This window comes from Mustelus asterias, unplaced genomic scaffold, assembly GCF_964213995.1.
Source record: "Mustelus asterias unplaced genomic scaffold, sMusAst1.hap1.1 HAP1_SCAFFOLD_44, whole genome shotgun sequence".
Taxonomy (NCBI): domain Eukaryota; kingdom Metazoa; phylum Chordata; class Chondrichthyes; order Carcharhiniformes; family Triakidae; genus Mustelus; species Mustelus asterias.
Window position 1 is genome coordinate 94,841 of NW_027590121.1, and position 7,549 is coordinate 102,389.

The window sequence follows — 7,549 nt, forward strand, 5'->3', positions numbered from 1 at the left end:
TTGCACAAACACTCTTATATTTTTCACCTGAATATTTTTTGAACTGAATATTCCAACCACTTGGGAAAAGAGCGTTTCAGTGTGTCCAAAGTCAAACTGTCTCGCCATTGTCAGACTTTCCAATCCGTCACCTCTCATTATTCTAATCTACAGAGCAAACAGATTCATTCCACTGAATCTCTCCTCCCAGGACAACCTCGTCATCACAGAAATCAATTCAGTGAACCTTGATTGAACACAGACAACGAAAGAATAAAGGGAATAGAGAGCAAAAGGGGGAACAGTGATTGATGAACTGACGGAGAGACAGAGAGTAAAAGAGCCTGAGACAGGTATACAGCAACAAAAAAGACACGGAGAGGGACAGAGAGTGCGGCAGAATCGACTAAACACAAAGCAGCTGTCTGAAACCAGAAGAATGCGGTCCTCCGAGTTGGTGAATAAGGATTAAGTGAATGTCCGAAAGCATAGTCACCTTTTGAAAATGTCTTGATTCTTTGTGTGTGTGTAGTGCTGACAGAATCCCTGCATTGTCTGCTCAGGTTCTCAAATCATACCCCATGTAAACCAATCCTGCCATGTGCACTGGAAATAAACTAACAAAATCCTCCTCTTGTCCAATGCGAAACGACAGCTTAATGAGGGCTTACCCAGAATTTGAAATGGGACCTCACGCAGGCTTGCGGATTTTAGCACCCAAAGCGAGAATCATACCCCGAGGCGAAATAGCAATCGTGATAAATGCAAGTCAGCTAAATGTATTTTCACTGCCATCCAAAGCGGATCATACACCTGCACTGAACGGTGATAATGCTGGAAAAATCTCAGGAAGTAATACAGAGTGTGCACAGGAAACAAAGCTCATCTTTGAATCCCAAGGCTTTTCATTAACATTGGGAATGGTTAGAAATGTAGGAAGTTTAAAACAAGTGAAATCCAGCAGGGAGGAAACATATCTGAGCTGTTCGAATTCTGCCGAAAGGACCACAACTTAAATTGAATTTGGCAGCGGTGGGATTCAGACTCAAACTCACACCGCCTCAGAAACTGAAGCCTTAATCCAGCGCCTTAGACCGTTCGGCTACGGGAGCAGAAAAATAATCATTCTAATCCTGCAATTTACTGATATTGTTACTGAAATACATTGGAAGCAACTGAGTTGGGAACGGCCGTCAGGAGCCTGCACCTTCACTGAGTCAACTCATCCTGAACTGTTCAACAAACAGAAATCATCTCCAGTCAGAAACACAATGAGCTGCAATAAAGGCCCAGCACCATTTAAATTGTCCTTAGCCTCGCCTGTTTCCCAAACTCCTGACAGAAATGACAAAAAAACTTCCTGTTGGAAGTCTTCACTTCCGGACACGAGGCGAGATTGTGTTTGATATGTTCCACCAGGCAATAACTGACATCTGTTTTCACGGTTTGGATGCGAGGAATAAATCTTCATTTACTGACCTGCAATCACAACATCAGTGAAAATGTCAATCTCTAACCCCCAGAGCAGCAGTTTACAGTGTGTTTTAGAATTTGCTTTATCCACGCTACTTTTGTTATTTTTATTTTCATACTTTCACCACAAACAAGTTTTTCCTGCAAAATGGCACATTCTGCTTCAACACAGTGATGTGTTCAACCAATGAAAACACACAGCAATCAATCCACTGCAGTTAACACTTTCGCTTCCGACGGTTCGGAACTGGACAGAAACATTTCCAAATGTTTTTCAATGCAGAGTGAGGGAAACATTTCATATTTCGCTGACAGTGTAATCGGTAAAAATCTGGCCAATCATAATCCAGATTTTCCCTTGCATCACCATCTCTATTGCTCGTGCTTTGCAGACCATCACTGCCCTTCTCTTTCTGTGCTTGTTCTTGAACTGTTGAACATGTGACATTTCCAGCTCTGATGATGTAAACTTACAATCCTTACTCGGCTGATTCTAGTAGATCTGCTTTCGATCAAAGAGTAAATCACCTTATTTTTAATCGTTTGCTGAGAATATTTTCTTCTTGAGCGAGAGTTGAAACCAAATATCACTGGGAGAGTGCTAAACACAAACCAGTGGACTACCAGGGTAACTGGTGAACTGAGGTTTTCGAATTATATCCCTTTGCTTATTATTTTCATCCCTGATCGTTTTCACTCGATAGAAGTTTCTCCTTCAAAGTGTCCTGTTTGTATGGAACAGAGGTACTTCCTTCAGCCAGTGAGGACACCAATTAAGTTCGCTGGGACAAGAAATTGACAGTGAGTGAAATCGTCCCACCAGATGCTGAAGTGATCGAGGTATATAAAATTGTAAAAGAATTGATCGAATAAATGTAGACTAAATGTTTCATCTTTTCGGGCAATCGAGAAGAAGAGGTCACATGTATATTAAAGCAAGATACTGTGGGTGCTGGACTCTGAAAACCCCCCAGGAAAAGCTGGAAAATCTCAGCTGGTCTGACAGCCTCTGTGGGGAAAGGATAGAGCCAATATTTCGAGTCGAGATGACATTTTGTCAGAGCTAGTGTTTCATATATAGGTTGAGAGGCGGTGGACGTAAAACTGAGATGCTGAGTAACCACGTATTGCTGACAGTCGTGGATTTGTGGAATTTCCTGCCCCATAGCATGGTGGATTCTGAATCTTTAAACGTTTTCAAGAAAGAGAACAGGTGGGGACGTAGATTTGTGACCAGGGAGAGATCAGTCATGAACTGATTGAATGCAGGCTCGAAGAGCTGTATTTGCCTACTTCTGATCTTAGTTCCTATGTTCTTAAGTGTAATTGTCAATTTTCAAAACCCACAACCACATCAATGTGACAGGTGTGCAATCTATGTACAGCACATCCACAGGTTCCCCTTTAGCCCTTGACTCCTGTAAAGAACTTTGGACTGGCCTCATTCTATGGTGGAATCACTTTGTGATTTTTTTTTTGTGTCTCCCATCTAATCTCTCCTGACTTCCACCTCATCAGCTGTTGTTATGTTTCTTCCCTCCTGGATGTCACTTGTTTAAAACGTCGTACATTTCTAACCATTTCCAGTTTAAATTACACGTCACGGAGGTGAAAAATTGAACTTTCTTTCCCTGTGCACACAAGAGTCCTGACTTCCCGCCTTTTTTTCAGCACTTTCACTTTCACTGCAGATGTCTGATCAGATTTTGATGGCAATGGGAATGTAATGCCGAAACTGCTTTCCTCACGGTGGCTCGTAGGTCTGGGGGTACCATTCTGGCTTTGGGTATTAAGATCCACAAAGTCGCAAGAGGTCCCGAACAAGTCCTCATTTAGCTATTGTTTGCGATAGGGTTTGTGAACGAACCGTTGGGTTTGTTAACTTATTTCCCGTGCACACGGCAGGATTGGTTTACATGGGGTTTGGTTTGAGAATCCGAGCACACGCTGCAGGGATTCTAACAACATAACATGCTCACAAATAAATCAAGACATCTTTAAAAGATGCTTGTGGATATTCACTTTATCTCGATTCGCCAATTCAGAGGAACCCATGCCTGTGGGTTCAGAAAGATGACGTGTGTATAGCCATGATGTGCAGATATGACGTTGAACAGGTGTGGGCACATTAGAGGTCTCAGAACACCAAGCTAAAGTCCAATCGGGTTTTTTTTGTTATCACAATTTTTCAGAGCGCTGCGCCTTCATCTAGTAAGTGATATGTATTGGGGTATCACGGTGGCAGAGTGGTTATCACTGCTGCTTCAGGGACCTGCATTCGATTCCCCGCGAGGGTAACTGTCTGTTTGGAGTTGGCAAATTCTCCCCATGTCTGCCTGTGTTATTTCTGGGTGATCTAGTTTCCTTCCACAGTCACAAGATTTGCTGGTTAGGTGCATTGGCCATGCTAAATTTCCTCTTAGAGTCTGGTAAATGCATGGGGTTATGGGGATAGTGTCTATGCGGGACTTTGGTCGATGCAGACTCGATGGACCGAATGGCGTCCTTCCGCACTGCAGGAATTCTACAGGACTATTCATGGATTGTTGATGTCTGCTCTGTCTCTTTTTGTCACTCCATTACCGTATCAGTTTGTTTCAGTCCCTGTCTGTGCATCTATCATTGTTTGCTCTTTGCTCCTTCTATTCTCTCGCTGTATGTGTGTAACCAAGGTCCTCTGGATTGATTTCTATGATGAGGCTGTTGGATGAATATGTTCCCTCTGTAGTTTAGAATGAGATGTGATCACAATGAAAAGTCTGCAACTGGGAGACAGTTTGACAGTGAACATGCTGTGTGGCTTCACGCGCTGACTGGAGTATTTCGAACAAGAATATTAAGTTGACATAGAGTCATAGAGGTTTACAGCATCGAAACAGGCCCTTCGGCCCAGCTTGTCCATGCCGCCCGACAGATGTAAGAGGAGTTTGCAATGTTTGGAAGGACATGAATCTAAGACGTGAAAGATGACAATGATGTTAATGATTATTGAGAGGAATGCATTGTAACTTTCAGGATTCTGTAGGTCGATTCATTGTAAACTTTGTAATCAGAACAAGCTGAATGGAAAAAGAAACACATATTTGTTTTGGAATCTGGAGCATCAGCGTCTCAATGTGCCCCGCTAGCTCAGTCGTTAAAGCATGAAACTCTTAATCCCAGGATCATGGGTTCGAGCCACACTTTGGGCGCAGCTCTGTTTAAACTTTGCCCTTTTCCTGGGTGAACGACAGTTTTCTATTCCTCTGGTGCTGTCACCGCTCAAACTGAGTCTTTCTCCATCCCACTGTTAATCTTAAAGTTTATGGGTTATGACTGAGAACTGCCTCATCTTCACTGGAAGGCGAGGAGTTTCGTGCATAATTCAGCGAGAAGTTTTCTTCTCATTTAGAGTGAGATTTGCATCCAGATCTGGGTGATTGCGTCAGTGTAAACATTAATCTTCCCCATTGTCATTCCATCACTCCAGCCTTACATCCTATCACGAGACAGTTTGTTCATTCGTCCTCACCCTTTCTACTTTCCTTGACTTTGTATTTGTTTGTAAGTCGTTAAATCTTTAAATTCTTCCAGTTTGGAGAGTAGGTCAGCGACCGGAAATAATAATTCCGTTTCCCTCTCCATAGACGCTGTTTGGCCTGTTTTGTATTTTGAACATTTTCTGCTATGATGTGGGAGTTGCAGCAACTGCAGTATGTTGTTTTTGGGTCACAGTAGATCAAGTAACAAAGAACAAAGAACAGTACAGCACAGGAAACAGGCCCTTCGGCCCTCCAAGCCTGTGACGCTCATTGGTCCAACTCGACCATTCGTTTGTATCCCTCCATTCCCAGCATGCTCATGTGGCCATCCAGGTAAGTCTTAAACGATGTCACGGTGTCTGCCTCCACCACCCTACTTGGCAGCGCATTCCAAGCCCCCACCATTCTCTGTGTAAAAAAGTCCCTCTGATATCTGAGTTATACCTCGCCCCTCTCACCTTGAGCCCGTGACCCCTCGTGATCGTCACCTCCGACCTGGGAAAAAGCTTCCCACTGTTCACCCTATCTATACCCTTCATAATTTTGTACATCTCTATTAGGTCTCCCCTCATTCTCCGTCTTTCCAGGGAGAACAAGCCCAGTTTACCCACTCTCTCCTCATAGCTAAGACCCTCCATACCAGGCAACATCCTGATAAACCTTCTCTGCACCCTCTCTGAAGTCTCCACGTCCTCCTGGTAGTGCGGCGACCAGAACTGGATGCAGTACTCCAAATGTGGCCTAACCAGCGTTCTATACAGACGCAACATCAGACTCCAGCTTTTATACTCTATACCTCGTCCTATAAAGGCAAGCATACCATATGCCTTCTTCACCACCTTCTCCACCTGTGTTGCCACCTTCAAGGATTGTGGACTTGCACACCTAGGTCCCTCTGTGTTTCTATACTCTCGATGGCTCTGCCATTTATTGTATAACTCCCCCCTATATTAGTTCTTCCAAAATGCATCACTTCGCATTTGCCTGGATTAAATTCCATCTGCCATTTCTCCGCCCAATTTTCCAGCCTATCTATATCCTGCCATATGTCCGACAATGTTCATTGCTATCCGCAAGTCCAGCCAACTTCGTGTCATCCGCAAACTTGCTGATAACAGCAGTTGCACCTTCTTCCAAATCATTTATATATATCACAAATAGCAGACTTTTCTCTGACTGAACCTTACCTGTTTAAGTAGTTAAAGTGCTGAAGTTTTAAATAATAAGACACCAGGATTCGCCACCCTGTTTGACATGAAATGAAATAAAATGAGATTAAATAATTTCATAAAACTTTGCTAATGCAATATATATTTCATTGACAAGGCCAGTATTTGTTGGCCATCCCTCTTTCCCCTTCAACTGAATATTTTGCTGGGCCATTTCATAGCATATTTAACAGTCATAGATTCATAGAATCATACAGGTTTAAAATGTGGAAACAGGACCTTCGGCCCAACATGTCCATGCCACCCTTTTTTAATGATTAAGCTAGTCCCAATTGCCCGTGCTTGGGACGTATCCCTCAATTGCCATCTTATCCATGTAACCGCCTAAACGCTTTTTAAAAGGCAAAATTGTACCTTTCTCCACGACTACCTCCGGCAGCTTGTTCCAGACACTCACCATGCTCTGTGTGACAAAATGCCCATCTGCACTCCTTTGTACCTCTCCCCTCTCACCTTAGAACTATGCTCTCTAGTTTTAGATTCCGCTTCCTTTGGAAATATATGTTGCCTATCTAGCTGATCTATGCCCTTCAATATTTTATAGACCTCTGGAAGATCACCCCGAAGCATCCTCCGCTCCAGAGAAGAAAGTCCCAGTCGATCCAGCCCCTCCTTGTAACTCAAACCTTCAAGTCCCGGTAGCATCCTCGTAAATCTTTTCTGCACTGTTTCTGGTTCAATAATATCCTTTCTATGATAGGGTGACCGGGACTGTACTCAATATTCCAAGTGTGGCCTTACTTGTCTTGTACAACTTCAAGAAGACGTCCCAACTCCTGAATTCAATGTTCCGACCAATGAAACCAAGCATACCGAATACCCACTTCACCAATCTGTCCGCCTGTGACTCCACTTTCAATGAGATATACCCCTGGATCTCTTTGTTCTGTAACTCTCCCCAACGCCCCACCATTAACTGAGTAAGTCCTGCCGTGGTTCGAGCTACCAAAATGCATCACCTCACATTTATCTGAAGTAAATTCTATCTGCCATTCGTCAGGCCACTGGCCCAATTGATCAAGATCCCGTTGCAGTCCTTGATACCCTTCTTTACAGTCCACTATGCCACCTATCTAGATGTCATCTGCAAACTTACAAACTATGCCTCCTAAATTCTCATCCAAATCACTAATATAAATGACAAAAACGGTGGACCCAACACCGATCCCTGAGACAAACCGCTGGTCACAGGCCTCCGGGTTTGGAAAACAACCCTCGACAACCACCCTGTGTGTTCTTTCATCAAGCCAATTTTGTACCTATTTGTCATCTCACCCTGGATACCGTGAGAATGAACCTTATGCAACAACCTATCATTTGATACCTTGTCGAAGCCCTTGCTAAAGT